Below are 12,206 nucleotides of genomic sequence, written 5' to 3'. Positions count from 1 at the left end.
AGAGATTTGTATTTTTATATTTATATTTTTCACAGTGAGCAAATGTTTTTAAAAAGGAACACTTATTTAGACATGATATGGGAAGTAAATTTATGAAGAGGAAAAAAGAATCATCTTTTCCATAAAACTGTTCTTTTCTTTTATTCATGCATACAACACATATTAAGCACTGACTGTACCTAAGTCACTGTGCAAGGAGCTGAGTACTTAGTGATGAAAGAAATAGATCTAGGACAAAGAAAATGTCCAGCTTATATATTGAATCAACTTGATCTATTTCATTTATTCAAACATTTAGTGAGTGCTGACCATAAATAGCATCTTTTTTTTAATACCATGCTTAATCATTGAGCCTCATTCCCAACCCCATCCCTCCACCTTTTTTTTCTATTTTATCTAGAGTCAGGGTGTCACTGAATTGCTCAGTACTCCGCTAAGTTGCTGAGGTTGGCTTTGAACTAACAATCCTCCTGCCTCAACCTCCCAAGCTTCTCGGATTACATGCTTGTGTTACCACACTGGGCATGAGTAGTATCTTTGATAGGAAATGTGTTTGGGATTTCGGAAACAACCACCCAGATGGTTCAGAAATCATCAATGATTACTTGAGTTTAATGGCTTAGTGTCTTACTCTTATTCAGGCTACTATAAGAAAATACCATATACCAGGTAGTTTATAAACAACAGAAACTTATTTCTTAAAGTTCTGAAGTCTGGAAAGGCCAAGATCAGAGTGGTGGCAAATTTGGTATCTGATGAGAGCCAGCCTTTTGGTTTTTAGTTGTCTCCTTCTCATGGGTCCTTAACAGCAACAACAACAACAACAGCAACAACAAAAATTTTGGTGTACCAAAAGCCAATTTCTCCAAAGGGCCCTAAGAAAAATGAGTTATATTTTGGTAACCACAAACATTCATTTTTAAGCTTTATGCAACCCCTACCAATTTATCTATATTCTCATTATAAATAATATTTCTACATTTCTTGTATATTCCTTAAAAATTAAAATACTGAGAACCATTCTGCTAGTACAGTAATTGTAATTATGAATCACAGTGTGTATATTTCTAACACTAACTGAAATCATTGAACTCTTCCTTGCTAATGTAGAAGAGTGCCAAAAATAAGATTTTTTTATGGGTAACTCCTAAGAGAAGTTTAAGAAAAAATATTTAGGAGAATTCTGGTCTCTTCAGTCCCTTAAAGGAAACTAATCCCACTCATGAGGACTTAATTTTCATCACCTAACACCTCCCAAAGGCCATACCTCTGGATACTATCACCTGGAGGATTCATATTCAACCTATGAATTTGGGGGAGCATAGAAACATTCAGATCATTGGAAGTATCTGCAGAACTCAATTATTTTTCAAAGCTCGTTCACTGATAGAATTTCAAGATTAATTCTTTTGAAAGGAATTTTCAAGATTATAATCCTTAGAAATTTGAAACTAGCTGCCTCCTAGACTTTCCATTAATACAATCGATTGTTAATGAATAAGTCTGGATGTATATATTTTTTTTGTGTGTGTGCTGTATTTGATATTTCAAAAGTGCCTTCCAAGTAGCTTCTGAGCAGTGTGAGGGCAGTGTTTGTTGTCAGAGAGCTCACTGATACAGCAGACTAGAAACAAGTACACTATAAAGGAGGTCGCAGTGTTAAATCACAGCGCAAGAGTACAATAATGAAAAGTACTTTAAGAGGCTATGTATGTTTTGTCACAAAAAAAAGCCTGAAGATATTTAATTTGATCTTAAACTTCCAAAAAAATGGGTTTCTTTATTCCATTCCTTCAAAAATGCAAAACAAAGATATTGTTGCACATTCTTTCCCTCATCCCCACCTTCACCTCCACACTTTGTTTCAGTCAAAATGAGCCTAATCCAATCTTGAGGCTTTAAATTCTGTGTAGAGTCTCATGACTCCCAAAGTGTACCTCTGCTTAGACCTCTCACCTGAGTTCTAGACCATATATCCAACTGTATACATTTTACTTGGAAGTTTCTTAACAGTTTAGCTATTACCTGATCATGATTCCTGACCCCACCACTCTGAAGCTTCTCTTTGTCCAGGTTTCCATCATTTCTATTTAATATCACCACCATATATTATTGGTTTAGAACTGAAACCCCTGTGGCTTCCTTCTTTCCCTCACACTCCATATCTAGTCCATCAGCAAGTCTTGTCATCTGTCTGGAATCTGACTGCTTCTCAATGTTGTCATTGTTAGTCTAAACCACCACTTTTACTGGGACTCTTCCCTCTTAAGCCCATCCTTTATGTAGCAGAGAGAATTATCAGCCAGATCAAATCATTTCTTGGTTTCAAACCTGCTGACTACTCACTGGACAGAGAATGCACACTCAGCTCTTTGCAGTGGGCTACAAAGACCTCCATGCTCTCTCCAATTTCATTTTTCTCCATATCTCCAGTCCCCATCCTCATCCACCACCTGCCTTCCTGACCCTTGATGATGATAAGCTCTTGCTAGCCACCCTCCCCCTTTCTATCAGAACATCGGTTGGCTCTTATCATTCAGGTGTAACTTTTCATGACTACCTCAGCTGTGTCCTTCCCCTGTTACTATTATGTAACTTTGTTTCTCCATCACATTTATTACTCTTGTAGATTACTATTTGTCTACTATCTGCCTCCCTGACTAGAATGAAAACACTCTTTGTATAGCTAGTGTCTGGTACCTATATAGAAAGTACTTGGTAATTTCTTGTTAACTGATGATGTAGGTCTCATTTAATGTTTCCGTCCATCTGTCAAAGGCCTAAATGTCATTTGATTCATTCTTTTCACCTCCTCGTCAATCGATCAAGTTTTCTTGATACTACCTACCAAATATCTTCCAGATCTGGTTTCTCCTACCATAACTCGGTCCTCATCTGTTCACTGGACTGTTATGAAATGATCAGTTTCTTTCCCAAGTCTCTTTCTTACAAAAAGAGCAGCGTGTTTTGTTACTTCTGCACTCAAAAACAAAAAAAACCTTGAAATCTGCAGAATAAAGCTTAAGCTTCAAACTCTGTCCCTTCCTTTGTGAACCCTTTTTTCTGTTCCTCCAACCAGGGGCAATCTCATTGTCTTCTTACACTTATGTAGTCTTTTAAGATTTGACTTTAGTGTGAGTTTCTGGAAGGTGGAAACTACACCTTAATTATCTTTATGGCCTCAGCAGCTCTCATACTGCTAGACATGTGGCGAGGCATAAATACCCGGTCAATGATTTCTAGATGAATAAATGAGTAAATAAGAGATCCTCTTAAGAGTAAAACTCTTTGTTAAATTCTGTTTTCAACTTTACATTAAGAACACAAGAGTTACATCTTTTCTCAGTGTAAAAAAATGTTTTTTTTTTTCTTAAACTTCTTAGGAGTTACCCATAAAAAAATCTTATTTTTGGCATTCTTACTACATTAGCAAGGAAGAGTTCAATGATTTCAGTTAGTATTAGAATAATACACATTGTGATTCATAACTACAATTACTGTACTAGCAGAATGGTTCTCAGTATTTTAATTTTTAAGGAATATACAAGAAATGTAGAAATATTATTTATAATGAGAATATAGATAAATTGGTAGGGGTTACATAAAGCTTAAAAATGAATGTTTGTGGTTGCCAAAATATAACTCATTTTTCTTAGGGAGGGCCCTTTGGAGAAACTGGCTTTTGGTATACCAAAATTTTTTTGTTGTTGTTGTTGTTGAACACATACATTGCCTACCATTTTCCAGGATTCAAATTAGATATGGAGGTGGGGAGGATATGGACATGTGTAAGACTCAAGGACTCTAAGAGATGCAAGAGTTCTTGTTCTATTAGTGGAAAAGTAGAAAGTTCAGTGTCACCAGAATGTAAAGTAGAATAAAATAAATTCTTTGAATTCCATAACTACAAAGATAGCTATGAGCTTTCAATAAAGGAAGAAATAGCATTAGAGGGAGTCAAGAAAGGCCTTCAATGAGCTTTGAGTCATGAATATTTTTTCTAATTACTTATGTGATTAATTTTTATATGATTAAAATAAGTTCCTGGGAAATGGAGTCCTTTATTAAGAACATTTTGTAAATAAAGGCAAATCATACTATGAAACTGCTTTACATAAATTTCAATGACAGTTCATAAAGGGTTAAAAGTTAAATGAAAGTAACTTGGACTATTTTACAATATAGTTTTAATAGCAGTTAAAATATTTTTTAAGTAGTCTGTGATATTTTTTTTCTGATACTTTATAGCCCAAGTATTTAAAAACTGTGTTCCCAATCCAAGTACATCTCTCAAAATGATGGAAAATCTAAAATCTAGGCAGAATAAAATTTGGAAAGAGAGATCTGGTTTGGGCATCATCTTAATTTTTACAGAGTTGGATTATTCGATATTTTAATAAATGTATACAAAGATCATCTATGAAAAGAAGCATTTATGTTTGTTTTAAGTAATTACTAGGATTTTGTCCTTTGTGAAATTAATATAGCATTCATTCCAGAAAATTGCAATTCCCCAAACTTCTTAAAAGATTTGTCTCTTTTTCATTTCACTTTCTAAAGTAGTTTAGGATTTTGCTTAATGATGACTTAAATTAATTAATACTGTTTCTACCTTATAGTTCTCTATGTATGATCCTAAGATATTGTCATCTAAAATATGGTAACTTAAAACATCATTGAACTATATAGTCATCAAAACATAATTTTTCTCAAGTTATGTGTTAATCTGTGTTTTAGAAGCAACGTTTAACAGAGTTCGCCATACTTCTGATATGTACAGGATGAACTCCAACAAACCCATGTTTGGGCTTTATTAAAATTAAAGTCATTAGACTCTACTACTTGGGGGAAGAGTTATAATTGGAATTAATTATCCAATTAGAGGATTATCCACATCCTTATGTTCCTTCTTTGTTTCTTGTTGGCCTTCTGGGTAAATTTTGATAGTAAGTTGTAATGACCTTGTTACTACTTACTGCCTTCTGTAGTTTTTAGGAGCCTGTTACTTACAGCTCAAGGGGATAAACTCACAGACACAGAAGGGAACTGGTTTTGATTTTTTGCCGTTATGACTCATTTCTTAAGAGAATAAACGTTACAAGCAAGCAAATAGTCACACTATTCTATTTTTCAGTCCTGGAAAGTATTTTATATTGTGAAAACTAGAGCCATATTAGCTACCAATTAACTGGGAAACTTGTTCTTTTTGGCTTTGTAGGTATATTTAGGAAGTTGTGAATATGTAAGTTTCAACTTTTAATATAACTGTATCCAGTTTGGGTGACTATGTATTTTAACCTAGTTTTAGCAAATATTTTATATTATATATTAATTGAACTTAAACTTCTTAGATTTGTAATCACAAAAACTATTTCTAAAATTTGCAGTTATTTTTACTCTCCAAGACTGAGGAGTATTTTTATTTACTTATGGGTCTAAAGATAATCAAATATAAAAACAAGCCAATAAAACTCCCCACAAAATCATAATTCCATTTGTGTATTTATCTTGAGTGATAACTAATTCACATATGCATATGGAGACACATATAAAATAATAACTAACAGATGGCATAGCTGCAAAGTAGGATTTATAAAGATTATTATCAGCTGGTGGTGTTGAGATACTCCTGTGGTTATACTGACAGAAGACACAAAATTATTTATAGCTATAAACGTTGGCACCAATATCCCTCCAACTTCTGTTAACCAAAGTAGTTTATTGCATATTTAATATAAAATATGCCTAACTTTTTAATGAAGACCCAACACAACCCAATGGCCAGTTTGTACAGAAAATTTAATAGATGATAGTTGCAAAACTCATAATTAAGGTCATAGCAGTAACAAAAATCACTTTGCTAAAATCAGTAAGTGCATGATATTAGAGTCCCTGGGGGACTTTCCTATTTGTCCAGGTTATTTCAAGTACACTACTACGTCTAGCCCACAATGGCCACTCTCTAATTCAATTGTAAACAAAAAAATTGAGTTCTTTTTAACTAGGTAGGTATGGAAGCTTATTTATTAAAAGTTAAGTTACATGTAGACTTTATAATTTAGTAATTTAGGGAACAGAAGTTGTGCTGTTATTTTGATTATTTAAAAACTTTTACTTTAACTTGAAAGTACTAATGGTATATATCTATGTAGTATAATGTGATGTTTTGATATATGTCTACAATTTGGAATAATTAAATTAGGCTAATTGCAAATCTCAACTCACATGCTTATCATTTTTTGTTTGAAAACCTTAAAAAACATTATTTTAGCAATTCTGAAGTGTACAATGCATTATTATTCATCATAGTCATAATTCAGCCACTAAAGCCTTGTCCTGTGTAACTGAAACTTTGTACCCCTTTGTCAATAGCTTCCCTTATTCTACTATCCCCCTTCCCCAGCCTAAAAGTTGACTTTTTTGAAAAGATATGGGTACACATAATAATGAAACCGGTTAGTTTTACTTCTGGCATGTTTTCATATGTCCCTTATGTCTTTTCACAGAGCTGTGGGAGCCTTCAGACTGTAGAGACTAATTTCCTTGTTGTTTTTATTTCAGATTGTTACTAAAATAAAGAAAATATCCTTGAGCTTTGTGAATTCTGTATGATGTAGACTTTGGTTACCACTTCTTAAAGAGGGGAATAAAATTAGCCCATTAAATACTGGGTTCTGTTGTATGGGAAAGAGTTGGGACTGGTTGTATAGGAAAAATGTGTATTAGAGGCCCTGAAAGGTAAAATGAAGGGGGCAGGTCTCAAGAATAATTTCACATGTAGTAAATGTTCAGCCGCTGAGTGCCAGGAGTTTTATTTTAAGAATTTTTTAGTATTATATGTATATAAGCATATAAATTCAAAGTGTTGGAGGGTGCAAAGATTATTTGAAAGTTGCGTATTCTCACAAGACTGTTCATAGTCTGAATACAGATATACTGATATGGATATTGAAGGCAGTGTAAATTGGTACAGCCGTTTTTGGAAAGCATTTTGGCAATAAGTATTAAGAGCTAAGAAGATATTAATATGATTTGACAGTAATTCTACTTATAGGATTCTATTCTAAGAAAATAATTTTTTAAATCCACAAGTTTTATGTACAAAAAAGATGGCATATTCACTCAGTGGAATGTTTTTCAGTTTTCACAAATGACACTGATGATGAGCTTTCAACAACAGATATTTGGTTTCATAATTTCAGTTAACAATATGATATACAAAATTATATGCATTATGACTGCTACCTTGTAAAAAAAAACTGTGACGAAAAATGATGATATAATACCTAAACATATTAAGAGTAGGTATAATTGAGAGAATAGGTATATAGGTTAAATCATTCTTTCCAGTGTAATGAATGTATCTTGGCTTTTTCAAATTTTTATTTTTATTTTTTTAGTTATAGATGGACACAATACCTTTATTTAATATTTATTTATTTTATGTGGTACTGAGGATCAAACCCAGTGCCTCACACATGCCAGGCACGTACTCTGCCACTGAGCTACAACCCCAGCCCTGTATCTTGGCCTTTAAATAATGATGTTGATTATGAGAAAACAGTCTGTTCACTCAAATACAGTTTTTGCTTCATAGAAGAACTATTTGTGTGATAATCAAACAGTGGATTGAGATGATCTTTAAGGACATAATTTTGGCACTTTTCTGGCCTGGCTCATTTAGGGTTAAGATCTCTTAATTAGTTGATCACAGAGCATCACATCTGATCACATTTTGTCAAAACATCTGTCCCCTGTCACCCAGGGACTTCCCAGCAGAGAGAAGAGTGAGGTGACTTGGAGGTTATTCTTCATGTCTCATTGGAAAATAGCCTGATCCAAACTTTTCATTAATCAACTCCAATGTTATTGTCATTGCAACTTTTTTTAAAGGCAATTTTTCTCATCCCAAATTTGTAGACTACTGATTTGAAAATATATTTGTCTAAAAATCTCACTCTTTTCTTTATACATATATGATTCTGAGAATCTTACTTTGAAGAATTTACCTTTATAGTAATTACATTTAAGAATATAACTTTATCAGAGAAATGCCAGGATCTTTTTTTCTTCTAATACAAAACCCATTCACATTTCTGATTTCTTTATCCATTGGACCACAGTTAGATTATTGCATTGTCATTTAAACAGAAGTTTTATTCTGTGATATGTTTATTCTCTTATGCAAGATCAAGATATCTTTTGGGAAGATGATTTTGTAGAATACATTTCTCCATCCTTTATTTTCATCTAAATTGCTGGGTCATATAATAGATTAAAAGTATACTTTTGCTGGACTCCTTTGCTGATTAAATGTATCATTTAGGAGCAGTCCTAAATTTCTCTTCAAATTCAGTTCTTAGTCTGTGAAGTAAGTGGGTTAGATGCCATGTCTGAGATTTTTTTTTTTCTCTCCAGAATTCATTGGAAAGGGAACTGAAGTTTTGCCAAACAGTGATCTTTTGGGGGTGGTTCTGGGGATCTGAACCTAGGACCTCATACATACTAGGCAAGTGCTATACCACTGAGCCTCCAAACCCCTCTTTTTACACTACCACTTCAGTTGGGTGGGGAGCTGGAGAAACAGGGAGTTGCTGTATAATAAGGAGGTTTTAGGCATTGATTAATCATGCTTTATGCTTGTTAGAAAGGAACAGTCCCAACAATTCTTGTAGGTAAATTGTCAGACTGCAAAAATCACTTCGATGATTGATCCTTGCTTTCACTAACAAAGTCCGTATTGGGGGAATGATACATTCAGCTGCTGGTAAAGAACAATTTAAACAGTCACTCATTATTATTTGTTTATGTCTACCAACTCTTGACTTTTACATTTGAACATCAGATTAGCATAGATTATTTTGCCTGAAACACTGCCAGGATTAATTAAAATAAGGTCTGCTTATCAAGTTTGTAAAGGTCTTTTCCATAATTTCAAATTTATACATTTTTGTTACCAGTGCATCTGTATCCTAATTTCAGTTTTGCCAGAGAAAAAAATTATAATCAAAAGGTCATAATTCTGATTCTTCTGGCTTCCATTGAGTTTAACTAGCACACTGAAACATAATGTTCATTCATCGTAGCCAGTAGACCAGACCATGTGAGGTGTATGAGAGCTGCCCATTTCCATCCAAAATGCACATATGGTGTGGGTAAGGCATTAATATGAGTTTTACGCAATGTTTCTGCTCATGTACACAGTCTGTTGCTCAGCACCAATTATTCCCTGCCAGAAACCTGCTAACCTGCTGCTTTTGTAGCTCTGCTTGATGAAGCTATGTAGCTTCAAATGACCACAGTGGTTATTTATTTATCTTTAGCAATCTTTGTTTGTTAGTTATATAATTTAACCTACTTTATCTGTTGATTGATTGTATTGATTGCCATTAGAATCAAAGAACTGAAACTTTGTTACTGCATTGCATGGAGCTGCAATAGATCCAATATATGTGTTAAATATATGTTTAAAAGGAGGAACCAAAATGTGAAAATACTAGGGTTTTTTTCTTGCTGAATATAGTTTTCTGTCTCCAATTTAGAAGTTATTATTAAAAAAACTTATTCAATATTCTGTTTGTATTTTGGTAGTTGCCTTACTGTTATTACTGCTAGTTTTCACTTTTGTAGGTTTAAAAGCCACAAAATCAGCAGGGTGAGAGGTCCACGTTGGGAGAACAACTGTTCCCTATTTCCCACAGCCATCCTTTTTCTAATCCTCCGTCGTTTAATTAGTAGCAAATGGTCCTTATTTTGTCCTGCTTTGGTTCATGTTACAGTCGTAACTTCTAGAGACTATAGAGAGAGTTTAAAGTACAACCATGTTTGTGATGGCTTCACACAACTAGAGATTTCTTCTTGAAGGATAAATTCCATCTGAATCTTTAGGTAATGCAGAAGTAGCATGCAGGTATGTACTTGGTCTAGTTGACATTATCTGGATATTCCATTTTGAACCTTACTGAAGATTCATAGAACTGAATGAATACACAGAAAAAAAATATACTTGAATTAATCTCTGCTATATTTACTTAGGTTTTACATTTCTTTCCAGACCTAGCAGGCCCCATTCCTTACTGTGTGGCAGGTTTTCTGTGTTCTTCCTACCTGTTCAATAATTGAGGTGAATTTTTACCCATATAAGGACTATTTTACCCATATAAGGTCTGCTTTGGGGCTTTCATATTCTCAGGAACATGTCTTTCACACATCATCTTTTAAATTAGTTACAAAATCATTATGAGTGTGAACTCATAAGTTTTCTCCAAAAGCAGTTATATAATAGACATATACATGTACTAGAACCTCCTAATGTAAAAGCTAAAAGTCATATTTTTTTAAGTAATAGCAACCTGCATTTTCTGTACCTTTTTTGTGCTACTTGAAAAGAGAGAAAAAGGCTGGCACATAATCTACACATGAGTACAGTGACAGTGGACTGAAGTAGCATTTACATAATAAGACAAGCCCAGGAAAACTTTCTCAGAACTTCTTATCTGACAAGAGTCAGCAAAGGGGTTGTATAACCTAATTACTTATGTTGGTGACTGTCAGAGAATAGTTGGAGGAGCAAGCAGCCAGTTTATTGGTCCTTCAAGATATTCTGGGATTTATTACTAGCTCGAGCTAGCCCATCAGATAGCTGTATATGTATACCACATTGCCTTGGTCCTTCACAGATTGCGCTCCCCAAAGTGTTTTTCAGTTTGAGTAACTGTGAGAAACTGCTGTGTGGAATACTCTCTGACATTTATCGTGGAAGTCTTACAAAGACATAGTTTCCCACATTCCATAATTTCCCCTTTTCGAGGTCCCACTCAGGTCTTCTGCTTTCTTATTGCTTTTTTACTAACTGAAAATGTTTAATTTTTCCTGAAGTAGTAATAGTCTCTTTTCTTCACAGTCATAGTGAATTTTGTATCTTAGCATTTTTTATATTTTCTTTTGGCTAGAAGGAAACTCAGACCTCAATTTACAGTTAATCATTTAGGACCTGATGGAATATGTATTTGCATACTTTATTTTCCTTTTACCTGGTGATCTTGTTCTTTATTTTTCCTGGACATAATTTTTAAATTTACTGTGAATCTTGCTAGCTGCTTGAGATTCATTTTGTAGAGGAAAGGGTTAAAACATGCACATATGAATTTTTTGAAATAGTTATGTAAAATAAATTTGTATTTGAACTCTTTTTATTTTAATAGATTATAAGTAATATATACATACTCCACAATTATACTTTTCTTTTGCTCAGCTCTTTTAAAAAAATCAGAGAAAAACGTGTGTATAAGTTTTTACTTTGAGACTATGTGTGACACACCTTAACCTTCCATGCCTGAGTGAAGTCTACCAATTGGCTCACACACTGATCTCCAGTTTAATGTGTTTTCTTCAGAGTATTTGTTGACTGCTTGATGCAGGTGAAAGCAGTTTACTTTCCAGGTCATCAACCTGATCCAGCTGTTTCGTGTGGGAAGTATGCCAGGTACCTGCAACTCTCGCTGTTTGCCATATCAGTTACTTCGGGGTCTCCTTCTACATACACTTTTTCTTCTAATGATGTAGCTATACTCTCTAGACAGTCTACCACTTGGATTTTAGGCTTCAGTATAGAGGATGGAGGAAAAGTAACTAATTAAATTAAAGGTAGACATTATTTTAGTATTAATAGTTCTTCGCAGTAGCAAACTCATAGAACCCTTGCAATACCATACTATAGATAGCTGCAAAAATACAAACTCTATCATCAGATACACTTGGAGCTTGACCTCACCTTATTAAGTGCTTTTGACAAAGCACTTGGCCTCTCAGATCTTTATCCATTTGCTGTAAAATGGGAAATGATGCTATTTATCTTACAGGTTATTGTATTAAATGAGCTAATATATAAAATTTATTTATGCTTATGTACATAGTGTCTGATATGTACTAGATAATAAGTGTGTCATTTTAAATTTGAAGAAAATTATGGTTTATGCCTTGCAAATCATGTCAAAGTAGGGTGAAAGGTTTTAAATCAGTTAGGAATTCTACTCAGCTGAGAGTTACAAAGATTTGAAAGGCAGTGCTTTAATTTCAGGACTTATTTTTTCCATATGGTGAGAAGTCTGGCAGAAGGTGGCTGAAGAATTGGTTCAGGAGCTCAGGGGTGCTAAGATCAAGTTCTATGACTCTCTTTTCTCATCCTTGCAAGATAGCTATTGCAG

At 33.9% G+C, this 12,206-nt stretch overlaps 1 protein-coding gene across 5 annotated transcripts in view; it reads left to right on the top strand.

Moving 5' to 3' along the window:
* The window catches only part of Umad1 (UBAP1-MVB12-associated (UMA) domain containing 1), a 228,925-nt gene that overhangs the window by 174,537 nt on the left and 42,182 nt on the right, over positions 1-12,206 (top strand). The window lies entirely within an intron of this gene.

Source organism: Ictidomys tridecemlineatus, chromosome 2, assembly GCF_052094955.1.
Source record: "Ictidomys tridecemlineatus isolate mIctTri1 chromosome 2, mIctTri1.hap1, whole genome shotgun sequence".
Lineage (NCBI taxonomy): Eukaryota > Metazoa > Chordata > Mammalia > Rodentia > Sciuridae > Ictidomys > Ictidomys tridecemlineatus.
Note: the sequence above shows the minus strand (reverse complement) of the source record. Positions and strands in the feature narration are given on the sequence as shown.